The following is a 24,848-nucleotide window of genomic DNA, read 5'->3' on the forward strand; positions in this document are numbered from 1 at the left end:
CTATATTCTGAGTGAGAAAGAGAGAGGAGATTGAGAGCGTAGAGGGTGCAACGGAACTGCTATAGGTTGTATCTCTTAAGTTTGTTGGATAATATAAAAGGAAGGACTGGTTGTTTCTCTATGGACGTAGCCCAAACTGGGTGAACCACGTATATCTATGTCTCTCTTGTTTTATGCATTTTCTGTGTTTATATTTCTACAATATTGTATGCATTTTCTGTGTTTATATTTCTACAATGAATGATCTTGAAAGACTACTTAGAGAGGAGAGATTTTTTTTGGAGAGTCAAGCAAGTAATATTCCTCTAAGGAGATCTTTGTCTTCACCATAAATTTCTTATGATCTTTCTTTATCCAGAACTAGATTTGAGTCTTGTATTCTTGAATATCTACTAGATCCATCTATTGTTAACACTTACATCTCAATTTCGGAAAAAGAGTTTAGTCAAAATATATTATATCACTTTAGTAAACTCAAAGGTCTAGTCAGTAAAGTGCAATGGGCTGATGAAAATATAGTCCTTTCTCAAAAAATAGTCCCTTCAGAAGCCATTTTAAATTTTAGTTCAGTTATTACATCATTTGTGGGGCCTACATCATCTGTTTCAGTGTCCATCCACCAAGTTATTCCATCATCTTTTGTTTCATATACACCATCAACAAGCCCCTCAACTACTCAGGAAGTAGTTATGGAAGCAAGATATGCTCCTCTGGTTCTACCTGCTCAATTGCATAATATACCTCTAAACTATGGTCAGAGACTTCCCCAATACAATGGTATAGGGGAGGTTACAAGTAAGAAATAGGTGGATAAGGTCAGTGATTCTATACATTTAGAGGAAGTGGACTATGAGGATTTTAAAGTCAGACTGTTTGCTCAAAGTTTTTCTAGTGATGTCAAAAAGAGGTTAAGGATTTTTCATCCCAGAGCTTTTTCCAACTATCAAGAGTTGGAGGGTTCTTTTCTTGCAAGGTGGGGCAAGAAAAATAATCTCTTACAATCTTGCTGATTATGATAATCTAAAAAGACATCCTAGTGAAACTGTCGAAGATTTTTCTATAAGATTCAATAAAGTATATAATTCCATTCTTGAATAAATAAAGTCTCCCCCTGGACTTACTTTAATTCATTATCCCGATGGTTTTGACCCTGAGATGGCCTATCATCTTAGGGAAAGAGATCGAGCAATGCTTGGAGATATGTAAAACAATGTAGTCAGTGTGAAACCCAATTTGTTGGCAAAGAAATCCAAGATGAGGACATAGAGAAGAGTCACCATAAAAGAGGAGCCTGTTTCTTCATCTGATGCGAAGTTGGACACTTTGGTAAAGACAATGGAAAATATGATGGAAAATATGGCGCTAACTGATTGAGCTAGTGTTAGAGAACCTTAGGTGGGTCCACAAATTCAAAATCGAAACTTTCAAATGTAGCCGCAAGTGCCAAACAAACCGAGATAGCAGAAGGGTCCAAATAAATCACAATAGCAAGTAAGACCACCTTTCAACAAAATTATGCTCAAGAACAAGATGAGGAGGGTGATGAATTACCGGGGGATAAAATTGTATTTTTTGATGATGGGGAACAAGATTTATATTTAACCAAATAATCTCAAGAACAAAAATAGTTCAAAAAGTTTGTAACAGAAGAGGAAGACTTTCTACTTGCACAATCCCAAAATGACATGTTGATGACCAAATCTGAGGAATACAGGAAAGGGTGCCAAAATTCCATTATGCAAGTTCAAACATAATATAATCTAAGAAACAAAAATGTGGGAAACAATGCAGGAATGAAGCAAGTAGTGATCAACAATACAGAAAAGAAAGTTGTGGCAACAAAGAAAGATGTGGCATTAAATAAAGATATGGTACTTAGTAAGGTTAATAAAGACATCCCAAGCACTAGTGGCCAAAAGAAAGAAGTTCCCATTACAATTTTGCAAAGGAGAGAGGATGTTGCTAAGGATAATATAGAAAAGAAGGATGTTGTTAATAAGGAAGCAGAGAAAACAACAAGTACTTTAAACCTCGAGGCTGAGCTTGCCAATCTAAATGTCTCCATTAGCCTTGGTGAATGGATAGAAACTAACCACTATAGAACTCAAATTATAAAGGTGATGAGGGTTGAAAAAACTGTTGATACTATCAACATAGTTGATGATCACCCATTTATTATTTTTGAGCCAAAAATTGATGATAAGGGGAAGGATGGGGATGTTTCGCCTTTCTATGTTAGCTTGAATATACATGATCAAATTTTACATAATGCTATGATGGATTCAAGGGCATCAAAAAATTTGATCCCAAAAGTGATTATGGAGATATTAGGGATTGACATAAATAGACCATACAAGGATTTGTACTCATTTAATTCCAACAGAGTAAAGTGCCTGGGATTGATCAAGGACATAGTAGTGTCATTGACTCATATTCCTTCCAAATTTATGTTAATGAAGATCGTGGTAGCAGATATACCTCCTAAGTTTGGAATTCTTCATTCTAGATTGTGGATGGTGAAGCTACATGGTGTGATGTAGACTGACATGTCTTACATCACTGTATGAGTTTTTGCTGGTCAGATAAGGAGGATTTACATAGAACCACTCATGCAATAAATGCTCAACATTAAAGAAAAGCTTTCAAATCATCCAATATATGTTGTTCATTCTGATTAGACTCTTTTGTTTTATTGAATTCAGGTTGTCCTCATCAAGAGGAGGAAAATTTAGAAATGGAGGAGGAGGAAAATTAAAAACACACTAGCAAATAGATTGAAGAAAAAGACAACAAAACATTGCATGAAAAATATAAAAATTGAGGGCTGAAATAAGTGAAAGAAATGAGAGAAAGTAGCGAATTTGGAACATGCATTTTGACGGGGAAACAAGAAGAGATGGTGCTGGTGCAAGTGTACGAATAGTCAGTGCAGAAGTTAGAAATACCAAGCTCTATTCATATAAATTAGTTTTTGATTGTACCAACAATGTTATGGTGTATGAAGTTCTCCTTTTGGGTTTGAGAACTTTTAAGAAATCAGGAGCTAGATGAATAAATGTCTATGGGGATTAAGAGTTGGTTGTCAAGCAAGTTAAAGGTGAGTATCAAATGAAACATCATCGTATGCAAGATTATCTAAATGGTGTCCTAGATTACTTGTAGAATTTTTCTAAATATGTTTTTCCTATTGTTCCTACAAGAGAGAGTGCAATTGTAGATGCATTGGCTTCATTGGCCTCAGATTTTGATATTTTTAGCAGTGTGAGAGGCAAGTACAAAGTGGAAGTGAAATACAAATCCATTGTCCTAGATAACATGCAGTATTGAGTGATTAGAGACTTCCACAGTGATTCATATCATTATAGATTTCTAGAAGGGCACTATGTGATATAAGTGTTCCGTCCAACCTTTCGGATGGGAAATCCATCCACCATCAGGGACCAAAGAGAACCTTGAGAGTAAGCGAGTGCTGGACCAAAGAGAACCTTGTTTAATCTCAAGGTTCTCTTTGGTGCCTGATGATGGATGGAGTTCCCATCCGAAACATTGGATGAATCAATTATATCACACAGTGCCCTTCCAGAAATCTATAACAACATGAAGTATTGGAAAGTTTTTGAAAATGACAAGTAGATGGAGATTTTCTTGTTAATGAAGGAGAAATTTTCTAATATGAGGTTAGAAAAGGGTGAAGGATGGGAAGATGTTGATCAGGAATACTTTATTAATCAGATAAAAGAAGATTTGGACAAGCAAGGGTTTAAATTGAAAGTGTTGCATCTTAATGATATTGTTATTCCAAGAGGGCTAGTACCTTTGGAAGAGTTGTTTGATCAAAATGATGTGGCCAAGAGGAAAAATTTGGTGCCTACTAGGGATGGAGTGGAAGAATGAAACATAGGCACAACAGATAACCCAAAGATGATAAAATTTTCCAAGACTTTGAGTCCGAAAATGAAGTATAAATATTTGGACCCATTGAGCAATTCTCAGATGTGTTTTCCTAGGGATATCAGGGCCTAAAAGTGTATGATAAAGACATCATCCAACACACAATATCGATCAAAGAGAATAAAAGGCCATTCAAACAAAATCCACAGAGAACAAACTCGGTTCTGCTGCTTTTGATTGAGAAGGAGGTAAGAAATTTGTTTGCTGCTGGAATTATAGTACCTCTCAAATTTTCGAACTTGTTACTAGTCAGAAAAAGGACAGGAGAAATCATACTATGCATGGATTTTAGAAAATTGAATAGGGTATCACTCAAGGATAACTGTCCACTATCAAAAATGGATCACATACTTCATAAAGTAGTGTGGGAAATGAGAATGTCATTACTGGATGGTTTTTCGAGGTATAACTAGATTTTGGTTCACCAGGGAGCCCAAGATAAGACTGCATTTACTACACCATGGGGGACTTTCAAATATGCCAAGATGTCATTTGGTCTGATGAATGTGGGGGCAACATTTCAATGAGCTATGAACATAGCTTTTGTGGAGGATAAGGATAAATTTTTAGTCATATATCTTGATGATATTACTGTCTATTCATAGTTAGATGAGGACCATTTGCAACACTTGAGGGCAATTTTCGAGAAGTGCAAAAAATATGGCATTTCATTATATCCCTGAAATCTTTGTTTGGACTGGAGGAAGGTAAGTTGTTAGGAAATATAATTTCAAAATACAACATTAAGATTGATCTAAGCAGAATATCAGGTATTCAAAAAATGGATATTCCTAGAAGTAAGAAGGAGATTCCATCTTTTATTGGGAGGATACATTTTTTAAGGAAGTTTATTCCCAATTTCACAGAAATGTTAAGGGAAATTATAGACATGTTAATTAAAGATAACGAAGTGAAATGGAATGAAGAAAGGAGAAAATATTTTGATGAAGCTAAATCTGCATTGCCCTGTGCTCCTACAATTGTCAGCTTGGATTATACACGTGAGTTTATCATATTTTCCTTTGCTTTAGAGCACAATATTATTGTTGTTTTAATGCAGAAAAATAAGCAAGGAGTGGAACAACCAATTTCATTTTTTAGCAAAACTCTCAGAGATGCTACACTTAAATATGATATTATGGAAAAACATGCTTTTGGTCTTGTGAAAGCTTTGAAATATTTTTAAATTTATGTTATGCATTCACATAGTGTTGCTTACGTACCAAGTGCCACAGTCAAAGATATTTTGACTCAGAATGATCTTTATGGAAGGAGGGGTAAGTGGATTTACTCCATACTTGAATATGAAATCGGAATTAAACCCACAAGGCTGATTAGAGGACAAGGGTTGGCTAGAATGATGGCTAAATCGAATTTACGTTCATTGCAAATTAATTTCTTGGTTGTCTTGGTGGATGAAGATGACTTGAGTACAACACAACAAGTTCCGAAGAATTTTGTTGCCTCCAAATGGTATGATGATATTCTCTATGTGTTACAGCATCTATAAGAACCTCTAGGTTTGCCTAAAACCAAAGCTCATTTTCGTAAGTTGAAAGTAGTAAAATTTTTCATTATAGATCAATTTTTATATTGCAAAGATTCTGGTGGAATATTGTTAAATTGTCTATTGGAAGATGAAGCTCAAAGGACAATGGAGTTTCACAAAGGGGATTGTGGTGGGAATTTGTTTAGGAATAACACAACAAATAAAATCCTAAGGGTTGGATTTTATTGGCCGAACCTGTTTGGTGATATGTATAAAAGGGTCACTGCCTATCGGGAATGTCAAATATTTGAAGGAAGAAAGAAATCTCTCCTGCTACCCTTGAAAGCCATATCAGTTGAATCACCATTTCAACGATGGGGACTTGATTTCATTCGTGAAATTTATCCCATTTCATCAGGAAAATTTAAATGGATATTGACGAGGAAAAATTATTTCACCAAGTGGACTAAGTTAGTTCCCAGTAGACAAGCTACAGACACAGTGATTATTTAGTTCTTGGAAGGTAATATTTTGTCCATATTTGGTTGCTTGCAAAAAATTATTACAGATAATTCCATTGCATTGACATCAAAGAAAATGATATATTTTTGTCATACATACAACATTATTTAAGGCCATGCCATAACCTATTACTCTTAGGGGAATGGCTTAGTTGAATCATCCAATAAAAGTATGATCGACATGATTAAGAAAATGTTGCAAGAGAACAAGAGAAGCTGGCATAAGAAATTGATACATGCACTGTGGGCAGATCGAGTGAGTACCAAAAAGTCAATAGGTATGTCACCATTTGAGTTATTTTATGGAACAGTTACATTTTTTCTTTCCTCACTGGGAGTTCCTGTCATGAAATTATTGCAGGAAGTTAGGGTAGAGCCTAATGATTTGCAGCGAAGAATTAGTAAAATGATTCAACTTCAGCAGTCAAGAGAAGAGGTGTTCGAGAATACACAACTGATACAAGACTAGATTAAAAGAATTTATGACAGAAGGACTAAAGAAGCTGATTTTCAAATGGGAGATTTAGTATTGAAGTGGGATGCTAGGAATGAAGATAAGGGAAAGCATGGGAAATTCAAAAATATGTGTAAATGTCATTTTAATATTGCCGCATTTTGGGGAAAAAATATATATCTGCCAGAATATTTGTTTGATGAGCCAGTTGTTGCAGGGTCTGTGAATGGCAGGTTGTTGAGACATTTTCTCGTCTGTTGTTAGAGTTTTTTCACCATCTCATTGTATATATCATTTAGTTTTGAATACTACAAGTGTGGGTAGTCGAGGTTGGTATTTGAAGCCCGAGGTGAAGGCCATAAGGTCTCAACATTTATGCTACCATATATAAGTCGGTTAGTTGAGTAGGTTCAATAAGTCAATAGTCATTTTTCAGTCTGTTAATCATATTTGCAGTTTTTTTTTAGTTTATTAGTTGACTCCATTTCCCAATGGTTTGGTTAGGTTGCTATTCTGTGTTTTTGTTCTTGGCACCTCACAGGGATGATGCCATCCCCATTGGAGACAATGTTAGGGTCTTAAGATTTTTGATGTCAAATGTATTTTCCTTATTCAATCATTTTTAGTTTTTGAGGAGTAGTTTAGTCTATGACCACTGCTATTTTCATAGTCCCAAAGGTCATTGTCTGACATTGTTGAGTTTATTTCGTCAAGTTTTCACTAAAATCATGAAAGACTCTCAGTCAATGGGAGTCACGGTCATTCTGTCAAGTTGAAAGGGGTTTTTTGTTAGTATCAATTGATCAGAACTCTCCAAAATGAATTTTTTTCAGTCAAGGTTGTTAGGTCCCTATACTACTAGTGCAATCCCTTAATGTTATTAGTGCAACCCCCTTATTGTATTATTGTGCCCATATAGTCCCCATGTTATTATTATTATGCCCCATAGAAGCCCACTATTGTTATTGTTTTTCCCCTACAATATTATTGTTATGTAGGCTCTGATTGTATTGGGACCCCTTAGACTCCTATATATAGAAAGGAGGTCTTGTCATTTGTATCATCCAATAATTGTTCATTTGTATAATGTAAATGAGGTTTCCCTCGAAGAGGCTGATTTCTAAGGCATTGATCTTTCTTCTCTATCTTTTTGTGAGCTGGTTTCATAACATTTGGTATGAGAGCTTTTGATTCTAGGGTTTCATTGCTCCAAATAGATCATCATGGAATTTTCACTCTAACGTTTTCGCTACAAAGTTTAAGAAGTTAAAAACAAAACTCATTTGAGCTGAAAGCATTCTAAACCTCGGGTCCAAACTTAAGATCCTGTCTCGCTATATGTTCGGGGATATCATCTGAGGAAGTTAGGGTTTTTGAAAGGTCCAAAATTCCATCTCAAACGGGTCATCGTGGAATTTTCAGTATAAATTGTTTTCTACGAAGGTTCAGACTTTGAAATTAAAACACATTTTAGTAGAAATGTTGTTGAAGCTTGGGTCCGAATATCAAATCTTTTATCGCTATTTTTTTGGTGATATGATCCAAGGAAGTTTAGGTTTTTGCATGCTCCTTAAGTACATCTGAAACAGGTGACCTTTGGAAACGCATCATAAATTTCTCTCTGTGTATCAAATTGCAATTTCATAAGAAGTTACAGAAAGAGGACAAACTGTAGTTTTTTGTGCATTGTTTTCAGGTCTGAAGGTTGAAACTGTGACACGTGGCACTTCATACAAGTTACCTCTACTGAAAAAGTGTATATAAAGGCATCTTGGGAGATTGGGCATAACATTTTGTTGGAAAATCCAATTTCAATCAGAGTGGTGGCGTTAGAAAGAGGACTCATGGAGCTACCACATGATGCAATTTCAGAACTTGGAGATCTGAAATTACAAAGTTACAATCATTTCAAGTTCGAGCTCCTAAAATCAAGAAAAAGTGATATGAGGAAGTTTGATGGCAAGGATCTGGTAAATTGGATACTACAGATGGAGCAATATTTTGATCTACATGATGTACAATTGTTACAAAAGGTACATATTGCATCTTTAAATTTAGAACCGAATCAATTTTTATGGTATAAAGGGCTTTGTTCTCGTAAACCACTTCTCACTTGGTCAATTTTCACAGAGCAAATGATAGCACATTATGAGGATACAAAGAGAACGCCTTCTTTAGCCAATTGGTAAATCTAAAAAAATGGTTTCAATGGAAGAGCACATTGAGGACTTCCAAAAATTGAATATAAGCGTAAATGATATTCCAGAGAAGCAAAGGATTGATGTCTTCATAGGGACTTTAAAGGATAACATTCAACATGAGGTTCGTCTTTGGGAACCTGATTCATTGGAGAAGGTATTCAGGTTGGCAAGAAAAATTGAAAGTGGATTATGGAAATAAGGAATCCTACCACTCACAACTATAAATATGGAAGTGTTTTTTCTCCTAGCCTGCCACAACCTACAAGGTTTACACCATAACAATTGGAAGAAAAAATAGAAAAAGGGCTTAGTTACATTTGTTATAGGAAATACACTAAATGTCATAAGTGTGCTAAGAAGAAATTATTTTACATAGGTTGTGAAGATGAGGAAGAAAAGGATCAAGAAACATCAAAAGAAGAGGATCTGCACTAGGAACCAACCCCAGAGAAAGAAGAAATGAATCTTACCATATCTTGTAAAGCATTGGAAAGAATTACCACTCCTAAAACACTCAAGATAGAAGGACATATCAAGAAGAAAAAGGTTCAAGAAGTGAAAGATCACATCAAGCATCAAGAAATGGATCAGACCATATCTTGTAATGCATTGGTAGGAATTACCACTCCTTAAACTCTCAATATAGAAGGACATGTCAAGAAGAAAAAGGTTCAAGCAGTGAAAAATCACATCGAGCATCAACAACAAGTTCTCCAACTTTTAAAGGATAACCCCACTTTGGAGAAGAATAGATTGAAACAACAAGCACATCAACATCACAGCGAAAGAAGTTTTGATGTAGGTGACTGGGTATTTCTACAACTACAACCGTACGAACAAATGTACCTTAAGCAAACTAAGAAGGATAGTAAAGTAGCACAAAATTATTATGGTCTGTACAAGGTGTTACAAAATATTGGTACTATGGAATACAAATTGGATCTTCTCGCATCTTCCCGAGTGCATCCAGTTTTCCATGTTTCATGCTTAAAGAAGGATATAGGTGAGAAGATCACAGTTCAAACAATATTGCCAAAACTTGACGAGCAAGGAAAAATAATATTGGAACCGAAAGCAGTCAAAAAAACAAGAAATCGACCGCTACGGAATCAATCAATTTTAGAGTATCTCATCAAGTGGAAGAACTTACCCACTGAAGATTCAACATGGGAGGATGATAATTTTATATAGAAGCATCCATAACTACTCAAAAGTTGAAGACAACACTTTTTTAAGGAGAGAGGCATGTTAGGTCCATATACTACTAGTGTAACCCCTTGTTATTATTAGTGCAACCCCCTTATTGTATTATTGTGCCCATAAAGTCCCCATGTTGTTATTATTATGCCCCATAGAAGCCCACTATTGTTATTGTTGTGCCCCTACAATATTATTTTAATGTAGGCTCTGATTGTATTGGGACCCCTTAGACTCCCATATACAGAAATCAGGACTTGTCATTTGTATCATGCAAGAATTGTTCATTTTTGTAATGTAAAGGAGGTTTCCCCCTCGAAGAGGCTAAGTTCTAAGGTGTTGATCTTTCTTTTCTATCTTTTTGTGAGCTGGTTTCAGAACAAAGGTTCTGTTGGTGATGAGGTTTTCTCATTAGAATGTTCCACCACCTATGATCTATATTTTTATCCCTTATTTCTGTCTACCCCATGATTCCCTATCCCATACCCTATTTCCCCATAACCCTTATTCTCATGCCATTGTACACTCATGCAAAATCTCCCTAATCTGAGCATAAAGAATCCCTACAGGATACCATAGATCAATTCTTAGCTGGAAGTTGATGAGAAATTGAGTTCATCCTCACTGTGGAAAATCTATTGCGCACAAGTGCTACCAAACCTAGTCGCTACACAACCGTTATGCAAGTTGGTATCAACCCCCAATGTTGCAAAAATACTCTGTTTTAGCCATCATTTTTCAGAGCCATTTTCGATCATATGGAGGTGAATTTTTGGAAAATGAAAGTGTTATTTCTTAAGGATGGAAAAAATAACAATAACCTCTTCCAACTTTTTCATAGGTGTCATGGATTAGGAGATTCAAATGCATCTTCAAAGCATATTTTTCGAACTCTGCAATTTTCCTATTTTAGTCATTGTATTGTATAGGATTGTCAAAGGATATGGGGAAGAATTTGAAGAACATGAGAGAGGTTTATCTCTAGGATAAGTGCATCTATAATAACCTCCTTCATTATTTACCCAAGTTCTACCATTTGGGAGATACAAGTGTCTTGTTGAGGCCTATTTTCACAGTTTTTGTTGGCACAATTATAAAAGAAAAAATGAATTCGGTTTGAGATTGTGGAAATTCATGGATTATTAAGATTTTCACATGTTAAGGGAGGGGTGGTAGAATTTTTTTCTGCATCACAAGCTTATTTACACCCTAATCATCAGCTAGGTGTAAGATCATGCCCACATGGCATACTGCAAAGATGTACAATACATATTTGGAAGCAGTCGGTTGTTTCGTATATTTTATTTCTAAAGGAATGGCTTTAATACTAGGACAAGAATCTTAGGGATTAGAATGTTGTCTCGATAGTGTCAGGCGGAAAGAGTCGATAGTGCGGACACAACCAACCTCCCTAGGAGCCTAAGACTCTCTAGTGACAAACAAGACAAATAAGAGCAATCCTTCTCTAAACATGCATTTACTATATAAGAAATCAAGTGTTTAGATCCTACCTGTAGTCCAACGCTGTTGTAGCAGTCCAGCTCCACTGATCCGGATGAGCTCCTCCTTCACTTTGAAACCTGCATCCACTAACAATCAAACGATTAAATAGCACTTGATAATCTCATAGAATAAAACATATTTAACACATAGACCAAGGAGTACATGAAACAACTCATAAATAACAAGTTATTGAGAAGAATGGACTCATTTGCATTAATAGGAAACAAAAGGAACAATTACAACCTAAGCCTTGGTGTTGTGCAAGTCCCTCCCAGGGTCCATCAAGAGTTCTCCTTTACTTTGACAAAGCTCACCCACTTCCAAATAGAATAAGCAAAGATGGCAATCTCTCCTCACAAGCTTCTAAATGGGAGTCCTAATTCCAGCAGCATCTACCCTTAGAAATGTTTAGCTTCCAACCTCCCCTCCTTCTGGCCCAATGCCTGTATTTATAGTGCTCAAGAGGAAGTTAATCAGGTCCACCATCAATGGGATAATCCCCTCTTTGGATGGGATAGCTCCCTTATTGATGGGATAAGTTCCTCTTTGGTAGGGGTACATGAACCATCTGGAGGCGCTCAATACACGTCGAACAACCTTCTAGAATGCTCTAGAAATGACCACAAGTAACTTTTTAAAGATGAAACTTGCGCATTTTGACCTTTACAGGGGGACACACCTGCCCCTTTACATACAGAGCGTCCAAGGACGCAGCTTTTGTGAACATTGGGTGCATACCCGCAGGTAAGGTTGAGAGAACCTGCGTACCCAAAGATAAATACATTTATAAAGACTTTCTCTCTTTTTGGAGTTTGACATGGACAGCAGAGGCATAAGACTTGCCTAAGAGGATAGCATGACTGTTGATAGAGCCATACTAACTGTAAATAGTCATGGTGACATTTTTTAGTGTAACAGATAGCATAGTAGGATAAGAGCTTAGTTAGTTTTTGTCTTTTTACTACTAAGAAAAGCTGAAGATATGTATAAAAAACATGCTACTTTTATGATCTTTTTTATCTATCTCATGGAGAATTTATTCATTGTATCTAGACATGGGATTTTTGAATACATGAGGCTATATACTGTTGAGTGGTACAAGTTAAAAATGGTTGAATATTACGGTGAACTATTTGAAACATATTTGTTCTATGATGATTTATTAATGATAATGCTTAAATGCTTAAGTTATTGCAGTTATCATTCCAAAGATACTTGTGGTATGATACTTCGAATTTTTTCCTTTCGTATTTATTTCTCATCCTTTTCATTTTCTTCTGCAGTCTTTTTATGGGTGTAATAAATCAGTCATATTAGAATTCAAATTACATTGCTCTAATTTGGTTTTGTTTAAATGTTTCAGTTGAAAATTAAATATGTTACACCTTTATTCTTTGTGTGTTCCTCTTAATACTTTATCATAAATGTACAATAATAGCTCTTGACTTGTTTCTATCACAATCGAATGAGCATCTCTTTGTTTATCTCCAACTATACTACACTTTATTGTCTATTTTGAAGTATGTGCCGAAACAGGCCTCTATGCATGAGATTGGTTGATATATGCATAGGCATCACAAGCTAGTAATTTTCCGATCACAAGTACACATATCCCATAAACCTTCATAAATTTCCAATAGATATTATAAACCCCTTCAGATCTGGTCTCTATGTGCTTCATAGTCTAAAAATATTTGGTTTTCCTGAGTGAGGTAACCCCCTTCAGTTGGAAAGGGCTAGCTTCCAGCCCATTGTAGTCAGTGGCTACCTTTGTGGCCCTTTTTATTAAGCCTAAAAGGATTCATAGAGTGCTAACATAATGGAAGCTTCTTCACTCTTAGATGTAGTGGTGCATAAAGAAATATTTTACGGTTTTCAAGAGAATCAAAAACTGTTTTTCGTCATTAACTAGATTCTACCTTATTCTCAAAGATATCTTAACAAAATTCATCTTGAACTATATTGTGCACTTAAGGGCTATATATTGAACAATCAATTAAAGAAATTATGTCTTTCGGTAGTTGAGGAATTATTTTACAAGAACACTTTACAATGTTGTCCCACTATCTTAAACAAAAGTAATGAATGCATCTTTCTCTAAGAGGGAGGTAGCTTTTGTATGTCTTGAATAACTGATTTTTCTACTACTTTCTCTATTTTGGAATAGATAGAATCATTTATTTTGAACATGCAGAGAATCCCCAAGCTTCCTCTACAAGGAATAAGCTAGTTTTGTGAACACAAGGATATGGGTTTGATAAGAATCTAACGGTATCAAAATCATCGCTTCCTTAAATTAGTTTATGGCTAAGAATTCGAAGAGGATTAGCGTTGTTTCTAGCTCAACCCCAGAAATTGGAAAGGAGTTCCAAAAACAATAGATGAGGTATAGGAAAAGGTAGTAAACTGGGTCATCAATCAATATTGTAAGGCATATTGAGCATGATGATGTACTGGACAACACACTTGTATCTCATAAAAAGATTGTACATGAAAGTGATTTGGTCATCAATTCCTCTTTAGATTTTTCTATTGTTAAATGTGACATTGACATGAAAAGGGTTAAATTTGGTGAGGAGAGTGCTTTTTTTGCTAATGATAATATTTTCTTGGGTCAAACAATAAAAAATCACATGAATTGTTTTCCTTTGATGAAAAAAATATTGGGATATCTAATGTTTCAAGTGACAGGGATCAACTATGCCTGGTGTAAGTAATGGTTAATAACAAAAGCTTGCTAGTAGATTAGGCGGGTGTTTTGTTTACATGTATTCATTTGAAAAGTATGGTCTAACATTTGTGAATTGGGTAAATAAAAAGGTGAACTCCTCCTCTTATAGATCCTAATTTGAATTTATTTATATTTATATCTAATTGACGCACCATATAGACACTCTTGCTTTGAGAGTTGGAAAGCATAAACATGAAGATCCTAAATTTTCTACACATTTAGGGTGTACATATATTAGGAGCAGGTTCTAAAGTAAGTGATATTGCATTTTCCACCACAAAATGTTACAAGAGTGTTACATATTTGACATGGTGTTACCTCTTTTAATGAGTATACTATCATTAGGTGGCGTAGAAAGAGAGGTTAAAATCCTCTTTATGTTCCTATAATGTAACATGTTGGAATAAGGTGGTAGTGAAAAGAAACTAACTTGTGAAAGAGGATTCACAAGGCATGATCTCAAATATGAGTAGTTTATGGATTTGGGGTTAGAAATCCATTGGATGGAGAAATAATTATTCAAATTTTGATGATAGACCTGGAATTCCTTTTTAATGGATCCCTAAATTATTTATGGGTGTAGAAAGAACTATATCTCATTTTCTACCCCAATATCATATAATAACTATAATATATCATATATGAATTATTTTATGGCAAGGATGATTATACATTCCCCTTGATCTATATCTCAATCAAAAATATTATGGGAATAGTTCAAATTAGGTAGGGGTTTGTTGAATGAAAGATGATGTTTCAAAGTCACAGGATAAGGGGGTCTCACTGCCATCCATCCTAGGTTGCACTTCACATCTACATTTCATCGCTATTTCATAGACTTGGACAATGACACATGCAATTTGAGTTATTAGTCTAAATATGTGTGATGTGATGCACCATAACCTCCCGTTACTGCATCAAAAATCAGTTTCCTTGTTTATTTCTTTCCCTTATGCCATTGCATAATCCACTTCCCTAGAATACTCACCATCACTGCGTTGCACTAAGAACCATCATTGTGCTACACTAATCACTATCATTGCACTATACTACTCAACGTATACCTCTATTCTTAGTTGAAGTCTCATAGCTTAAAGAAAGCAACAAAGCCTCTCACTAGCATGAAATATATATTTATGATGTGCTTGCTAAAGTGCATGGAAAAACACCATTCCCCATACAAGAAACATTATGGCCAATTTGTGAAGACACCATCTTCAAGTGCAAGGTCCGTTAACTATGCAACAAGCTTGAAAAATTGTTGTTACAGGCATAGCCAATAATTCCATTAATACTTTTATCATGGATGCCCAACAAGAAGGCATTATAAGAGATTTTTGCACACTATTGATTGACGTACTAATATGAAAAGTGGATCCATTAATTGTAGGCATAACATTACGTTCATAAGCTCTCATAGAATTTTATAGTTTGAAATATGCTTTAGTAGATATTGTTAGTGAGGTTCTCCTATGAGTAACAAGCGCTTATGAAGAGAAATTGATGAAAAATATTGCCCACATGAAAATGGCATTTGATTAAAGTGGGGATAGAGTTATTGCAAAATAGAGTTGCTAATTAGAACTTGCATTGATGAGTAAATATCATAGATATGATAAAACATTTGTTGAAATATATGGACTCAAATTGTAAGCTCTGACATTACTAATTTACTGGATAATTTAGAGAGGTTCCATTTGGATAGGGAGCCAACTATTAGAGATTCCTTTGGTAACAGAAGATGGTAGCATCTATAATGTGCAAAAACTAATACAATTTGAGAATGAAGGTTTAAATATTTCACTAAAAGATAATCATCTTGAGTTTCTGAGTCATATTTATCAACTGATAAAGGTCTCTAGAGCTTGCAATTTGACACAAAAAAAGAAAAAGTCAACTTGTTATCTCATTTTTTTTATTATAATGTTGACATTACTCCAAATTTTATTATTTTTTGGATAAATATTGGTAGTATAGACATTCCCACAATGAAAAAAAATATATTCTATCTAATAAATTCTTTCCTTGACACATTTAGTTCAGAAAATGATGTTGATGGGTCTCCTCTAAAGGCTCTCCATATTACAACATTGATGAAATGGATAACACAAATTTGTGTAAGGAATTATCATTCCATCCATATCTCACTAATATGGAGGTTCTGGGACACCATATTCAACTTAGATCACTTTTATGTTATTCAATCCCTCACTACCATCATTTAGAATGATTATGTTGCCAATCATACAAGATGGGTAGGACATAAGCTTAAAACGGTCACACATGTGTAGAGTTATTAAAGTGCTACCTGAATCTATAATCATTATCATTAAAGGGTTTTATGTTAAGTGATTGTACTTCTAAAGGGATTTCAATATTTAAAGCTTGATCATTTTTCCACAACTCTAGTTACTATACCATTTTTGAGGTGTCTCGTTAATTGTGGAAATGAACCATCATTGAAAATACATATCTTACAAGATATGACACAATTAAAAGAAGCTAAAGTTGAGATATTTTTATTTTCTTTAATCATTAGAAAATGCAAGTTCCTTTGGTACCTTGATATATCAAATAAGTATGGTTTAGATCTAGAAAACTAATTTGAAATATATTTCAATCCTTGTGGAGAGGGGATCACATGATTACAGTCAGAAATGGCACAACTTCATTTAGTTGTTGAATTTCCAATGGAGAGAGTGAGAGTGAGTTTATTCTCTATGGATTTGATGACAATGATGATAGTGGAGAGTTACGGATAAGCCTTCGATCATTTTAGCTTTCCTTTGATAGTATTTATAGTAGAAATACTAGTAGTAATGATGATCATATCAACAATAATTCTTCAAATCTAGCATATTGGGAATTTCAAACATGAGCTATCAAGGTCTTTGTAATGATGATTATCACATAAATTAGTAGTATCTATCAATCAAAGGGGATTTTAAATGAAGGACTGGAACCCCCTTACCCAATTGTGATGAAATTCAAGTTGTGACAATGATACTTGCCCTTGCATATGAACCAATGGCCTTTTATTATCAAACTTAAAATAAGATTGCATGATTTTGGGGAGTAGTTAAAAAATTTGACTGTTAAAACTATGTCTCGAGATGTGAACAATGGTCATCCTAATATTGAGGTATTGAATGACATAGTCAAATTATTGGATTCTTTATATTATAGTTGTTAGTGAGGGTATTAATCACATTAAGAAGGGAAAATTAGAGAAGGATATCACGTGAGATACAAATAGTATTTCAGGGGCTTGGAGCAATTTGAGTTCTCTTTGACACTCTCTACAAGCTACTTATTGTAAAAATGGTTGTTTCTGGATTGTTAAATTGTTGTTTTATGTAATGTTTAGGGAGATAAATAACGTCAATATTCAAAATTTGCAAAAACAAATTGGACATTTAGGAAGCTCCAAAAATCAAATCCAAATCCTTCCGAGGAGCAAAGTTCAAACGAAATTTCTTCATATGTTCTACTATTTTTAAGACTTTTTAAATCAAAGTATAATTATATAAGATGTGGATTTATTAGAATTATGATTAAAGTCTGCTTGATTTTCATGCTTTAACCCTTATTTTTCTTCTTGGAATGTTTCTTCATTGATTCATAAATTTTCCTTCTCTATCCTTAGATCATATGTTGAAATTGTTCCATGAAGTACACCAATTTTTCTTTTATCCATATCTGATAGTTGTTCAAGGGTTGATACTTTGGGATGTAATCTTTAAAAAATAGATCTCAATATTTTTCAAATAATAACGTAATCCTTCATTTCTTTACTGAGACCCGCAATAGATTTAACACTCATTGATACTTGAAAATATGAAGCAATATCCTCATGTTCTTCTATTTTCGAAACATTCAAATTAATCCCTATAAGGTTGTAGCTTTGCTTCTTTTACCTTATTATCCCCTTCATGACAAGTTTCAAACTTATTCCATATATCATGGGCTAATTTGTAATGCATTACTTTTAAAAATGTTGTATTTGACAAACAACTCAAAATAACATGCTTAGATACTATGTTGGATGTATAAAGAGCCTTACTAGTTGTGTCTATTAGAGGTGTATCAACAACTTTATAATCGGTCTGAACACTTGTCTAAGCATCAACACCTAAGGAAGTGCGATATGTCTCCATTATTACCTTCCATAAAGCATATCTAGATCCATAAAACGAAGGAGGCTTGATCGATGATATGATAATGTACATTTTTCTTGAAATGAAACTTCCAAAAAATTAACTATTCCTGAAGGAGCCCACTTTGATCACACTTGTTAGACCAAATATCACAATAAGAGGGGGGTGAATTAGTGTAATGGATAACTTTTCATTTCAAAACATTTAATCAATAAATAACTGTGTATCATTGTACCATAACAATTTTCATCATAAAAATAAATGAAACAATGCATCAAGTAGCCATCATCACATCAACACAAGAGGACACAAGCTTTTACATGGAAAACTTTGCTAGATAACACCAATAATAGTTTTCCTTTTTCTTCTTCAATTCACTTACACATATTTGTAAGCATCGACCTACTTGATTTACCGACCCCCAAAATGTGCAAGAAAATACTTGCAATAGGCTACAACTTGATCGAGGCACAAAAATACAAAAATGCGCAAGCACCCATTTGCAATAGGATACAATCTAATTGATGAACTGGCCTAAAAAATGGGTAATCTTCAACCTATCATAGGCTCCAACCTAATTAAGCCACAAAAATTAGTGGAGGAACGCACTTCTCTCCAACTTTGTGGGATAAATTTTCATAATATTTCAAACTATATCCACACGCCCTTCAAAAGATACAAGCCTTAAAAATTGATCATGTTACTATTGTAACAATGTATCATCAACTAGTGATATCCGATTCATACCTTGTTACAACATGTTCATCAATATGGTCATATAAAACTCTTCCTAAGATATGTTTTGTTCATATACACAACACTCAATGCAACTCTGTCACATGCCCCCAAAAGGCTTACAACTGATTCTAGACATCAAAAATATATCGTCATGGCTTTTAATGCCTCTAAATTTTTTCAAAAATTAATCTTGATCATCACACCTTTTCTAGAATCAAGTTTAGTTTCATAATGACACCAAAAACTATATAAAACCAAAAATACATTAAAGTTTCAACAAAATAGTATAAACAAACATGCCTTCTACAAATTGGTTAAATTTTGTGAGGAATTCTATGGAATGACCATCGTCTATTGATTAAATGTTTGAAATTTTGGCTTCCCTTAGCTCAAATAAAAAAATACAAAAATAATTTTGTCGTCAAGATTGAACCCTCAATCTCATGGGGGATAGGCTATCATCAAAAAAATTGCACCACTATATTCCCCGATTGAGTATCAGAGCACTAAAACTTAAAAAACCATTGACCAATCACATAAGCTCCAAGCCATCTCATATAGAGCTACAACCAATGGCAGAGGTTCTAAGCCATGTTCAACTATCCATGTCTAGCAGAGAAATGACTAGTAATGTAGGTTCCAAGTCACATCAAATAGATCTATGACCAAACACTAAGGTTCCAAGCCATGTCAAACCATCCACATCAAACTACGATGCGATCAAACACACGGGTTCCAAAAAATGTAAAAACATCCATGTCAAGCATAGCTACAGCCAATCACAAGGGTTCCAAGCCACATAAAACCATCCATGTCAAATTGAGTTATAATAAATAAAAACATAGTTCAAAGCATTTTATACCATCCATGTCAAATAGAGCAACGAACAATCACATAGGTTCCAAGCAAGATCAAACCATCCATGTAAACCAAAGCCACAACCAAGCACAGAGGTTCCAAGCCATGTCAAAATGTCCAAATCGAATAGAGCTACAATAAATCAAAAAAATTTCAAGCTAAGTCAAATTATCTACATCAAGTAGAGCTACAAATAATCACAGAGGTTCCAAGCCATGTCACTGTAAAGATACAACTAGTCACATAGGTTTCAAGCTAATTAAAAGCATTCATCTCTATAGAGATATGAATAACCTTCCACACAATGCTGCCAAAATCTAGCCACTAAGGCCGCACATTCTTATTGTTAACCACAATAGACTCACTTCAAAAAATCCATGCTTTAGCATGAGGTCTTGGTCACATATATATATATATATATATATATATATATATATATATAGATATATGTATGTTTATGTGTGGACCCAAATATGTGAGAGATGACCCATGGGTAGACATTCATGTTTGTTTTCATGAGGTTTTTGACCCATACAACCAATCAATGTGACCAATGTCCTCAATGAAACAAAAGAAAAATTCTTTTAGCCCATTTTACCCATGTGACAATGCCATTAAATTATGTGCTAAGGGTCATTGGTCATCCACCTGTTGACATCATCATGACATCATACTTTCCATGTGGCTTAGTTTAAGTGGACCACATGTAATTAGGATTCATGCTCATTAGCCAACCAAAAGTGCCATGTTGGCATGCCACATGGAATCATGAATGAAAGCTAACTCACCATCATCATCTCCATGTGTGATCTGAAAGTGGGGCTCTTAGGCTTCTTGTCTAATTTAAAAGAACCTCTCCCACTTCCAAAGCTTGAATATCCCCAAGTCTTAATGATTAACTAATGCGGAATTGAGAATATGTTTGACAATATAGTGGATGCTTATTTTTTTTTTTTTAAATTGATTATATGCTTTAAAAAACTATTGTTTTAGCTGATATGTAAATGTGCTTAAACATATATATATAAATTCATATAACAATGAATAATGCAGTAGTAAAAATAAACACATAAGACAACAGTTTAATTAGAAGTTCACCCACAACTCTTGGGCTACATCTCCGTGAGCTCTAGTCAACTCAACTAGGCTCTTTGGGATTATGGTCTAAGTCTTTTTTACAAGCTCTTGGCTTAACTCCTACTTTTTTACACAAAAAAAGTGGTTTCGAACACCATGTTATTCCTTGGCTCTTCAAGCCCTTGCTCTTGGCTCTTGGCTCTGCCTCTTGGCTCTTCGTTCTGGCTCTTGGCTCCGACTCTGGATCTTTGGTTCTTGGTTCTGGCTCTTTAGCTCTGGCTCTGGCTCTCTGGATCTTCAACTCTGGCATATTTCTACCATCTGTCTGTGCACAACCCTCTTGGCTTTTCACTTGGCTTCCAAGTGACTCCTTTGGCTGCTCTTTCTCTTATGAACTGCCTCTTTGGCTTCTGCGATGCTTCTTTTGCCTTAGCTTCCTACTTTAGCTTTACTTTCAGCAACAAAACCCAACAACAACAACCAACAACAACTCAACTGCCATCAACAACCTGCCTCTATCATTCTGTGGCTTTTTAAGCCAAATCGGCACTGTCTGCTTGTTTTCCCTCTCCGGCTCTCTGTCTTCCTGCCATAGTCTACTCAAATCCCTTCTCTAAGCATTAGCAATCATTGTTAAACGCCCTTAGGGATGAATGCCACCTATTCTGTAATGGAAGGGTGCATTGGCACTTGAAATCCTTCAAAAACAGTTGTTCTGTGTTTACACAGAGAATGCTGTAAAACATGGGAAAATCCGCAGAGAACACTGTTCACCCGGACCTCAAATTTTCATAACCTCGCTTCATAACACTATCGGGTCTGCCCTTAGTCACTATTGCAAGTTGCAATTGGCCTGTTCCTTTGTATTTTAAAAATCCTTTTAACTGTGAAAACACTGCAGAATGGCTCATGATGGATTTCAAATATCATGTATTTTCATTTCGGAACCCTTTCGAGTCTGGCTTTCATCGCATCACGCTTCCCCTTTGTATTTCATTTAATAACGAAATATACAAAAATACACTAAAAAATGCCTTTCGACAGATTTCAAAATATATTAAACCCAGTTCATATTGCCATCGAGTCCGGCCATCGCATTGCATATATACCATATAACATATCTATGCTCCTCTGCAATGCGTCAATGCGATATTGTGATGCAACAAGTCGCAATCGCAAATCGCACAAGCCCAAGGTCTTTCCCATATGATAGGGTCTATGTCAATGCCGATTTCGATCCGCCGATTTCGGTGATTGCACCATCGCATTGGCCTGGGACCTTTGCCTTGGGTATACCCTGCCTACCTCCGATCCCACCCGCCAATCCGATCATCAGAGTTTGCTGATTAGGGGTGCCTTCCACCTTACTTTAAGCCTTGGCCTCATGTGAGGCAATTTTCCATTATAAGGGTCTTTTTCCTATTTTTAAAGGATTTTTGCCTCTTTCCTAAAGAACAAAAGGGGAACTTCTTTTTATGATAACTCCTTCATCTGAAGTCCATTTTTGTCCATTCAAGTTGCGTTGGATTTAGAATGAGGAGATCTCTGCAATGAGGCTATTTCTGAGAGCAGCCTATAATTTTCATTTTCCTCTGATTTACAAAGGATTTGTGCCATTTGGCATCTTTTACCTCTTATATGAAGTCTTTTAGACTTAGAGGTTTATCTATGATCCATTTTGGATCATGCCTTCTCACTAAAAGAACTTTTGGTCTCCAAAAGACTGATATTCTGATCTGAACAGTAAATGAGAGTGACTCACCCTCTTCTTTTAGCCTCCCTACACTTTCCTTGCATAGTGCTTATGAACCAAAGTTTTTGACCACTTCCCTTCTTTGATGGGTTGGTCTTCCTGGGAATAACTATCTTCCTCCTTGCCTTTCTGTAGAACTTCTGCTAAACTAGTCATAGAAGGTGGTTTGAATTTCTTTGCCTTGATCATTGATCCAAGGTGGCTCAAACAAATGTGAATTACATTTGCTCCACAAATTTTCATTTGTACTTGTTTGGCAAGCTGTCAACAACAACCGTTAACAACGACAAAAATATAGACAACAACAATTGGATGGCCTAAACTCCTGCTCCAACAAAGGAACAAATTTCACATCTTTTGAACACTTCCATGTCTTACATCTGCATACAAATGATGGACTAGACAACAAGCCCGCAAAACATGCCTTTAAAACAAATGACCCTTCAAGTCAAGCATGTAGGAAAAGACCATTTGTATTCTTTTTTAAGAGATGAAACTTTTCATCATCATCTCCATCTAGGAGATCAAGTTGACTTCTTCCAAGTCAACATTACATCACATGCATGTCAAAGCAATCAACCCTACAAGTTAATTACACATACATGTTCAAGAACAAGGAAATCATCAACATCCCTGTGTTCATGCATCTCATGCTCATGCATGCATTTCATCCTTCAACTTTCACTTAAGCACACTGTACTTTCGAAGCTGTAATGAAATATAATGTAGATGCATCAATAGACATGCCATCTTAATTGGATAAGAACTCTAACCATTTCTTACCACTCCCTTCAAAGGTACTACATTTGTCTACATATCAGCAACAACATGTGAATCATTTTGAGACACATTACTCATGGAATATTCCTTTCCATTTCTGCCATCTTCTCTTTCCACTTTCTTCAGCTTTGGTGGAAGCATTGTTGGATTCAGTGTCCAACATTTTGCAACAAGATGTCCTTACTTATGGCAGTAAATGCACTACATGTGCATCTTCTTGACAATATGATTTTCCTTGTCTAATGAACCTTTAGCTACTTGCTTCTTTTCCTTCAAAAGTTTCCTGTATGTGGCCATTCTCTTCCAACATCTAGAAACATCATGGTTATCCAAACCACAAAAGGAACATGCAACTCTTTTCCCATGGTTATGTGGAAATTTATCATGCTTTGAAAAATCGAAAGGAATGTGTTTAGAACCAGATTTATACCTTTCTCTTTCACCTTTATTTCCTTCATGAGGAGGTGAATTGAATGAAGAAGTAGCTCCCTTTGGAACACTCTCAATCTCTTCAAGGTCATCAAATTTTCCACAACTCTCTGGTTCAAGTGTGTGTTTCTGAACACCTGCATCCTGCAAATGATGTTTCAGGCCATTGTATTCCTCTTGAATACAACCTTCACACTTCTGAGGTAGAGGACATGAACTAAAACTCCTTCTTGGGACTGTTTCAACGACATTCATGGCAGCTTTGGAATTCTCTACACAAGACTGTCCATAGCCAAGACCCAAATACTTAGGCCTTTCCTCAACGATTATTGGTTCAACAATACCTTGTGCATGCTTTCCCAAGCCTTTTCCTTCATAGCCCATCTTGGACATTAGCTTGAAACCTATGTCTCTAGTATGTCTTTCAAAAGAACCAATACAAGCATTCTCAGAAGAATTTGAAGACAAACTTCAATGGTTTACCTTTTCTTCAAGCTAATACTTGACTAAGGCTTCTTGGGCAACAAAGAGCTATGAATCCAACTAATGCATCCTCTTTAGGTTCATATTTTCAATATGACGTTGCCTCTCCATTGCCTGCAATTTGTCAGCAAGCAACTGCTTCTCTTCCTTTATGGAATTCAGCTACTTTCTAAGTCTGCTACTCTTCCTTCCATCCTCATACATTTCTCTCACCATATCCATCATGATGAGCAATTCTTGCTTCATGTCTTCATCAAAGACTTTTGAGAAGAAAGGATAATTTGAGGACTCACTTGAACAAGTTGTCATTATGCCAATGACCAAAAAAAATTCAAACAAGAATAACAAAGATATTATTCAAGCAACCCTTTGCAACAAACCTCTTGTGCTCTGAGGACTACATTGAGGTCCTTTGGGATAGAAGACTTCCTTCAACCCTTCTTCCTTCTTGTCCTTCTTAGACTGAGTTATCAATAGCTTTCCCTTCACCTCTGCAAACTCAGAAAATAGTCAGCTTGCAAACAAG

The 24,848-nt window shown here is 35.4% G+C and overlaps 1 pseudogene; it reads left to right on the forward strand.

Annotated features, from left to right (window-relative positions):
• Positions 1–16,925, forward strand: part of LOC149192829 (uncharacterized) — a 51,708-nt pseudogene extending 34,783 nt beyond the window's left edge.
• The last annotated feature ends 7,923 nt before the right edge of the window (positions 16,926–24,848 follow it).

This window comes from Pinus tabuliformis, chromosome 2_2 (assembly GCF_031772625.1).
Source record: "Pinus tabuliformis cultivar Carrire ecotype Pingquan chromosome 2_2, CPIR1, whole genome shotgun sequence".
Lineage (NCBI taxonomy): Eukaryota > Viridiplantae > Streptophyta > Pinopsida > Pinales > Pinaceae > Pinus > Pinus tabuliformis.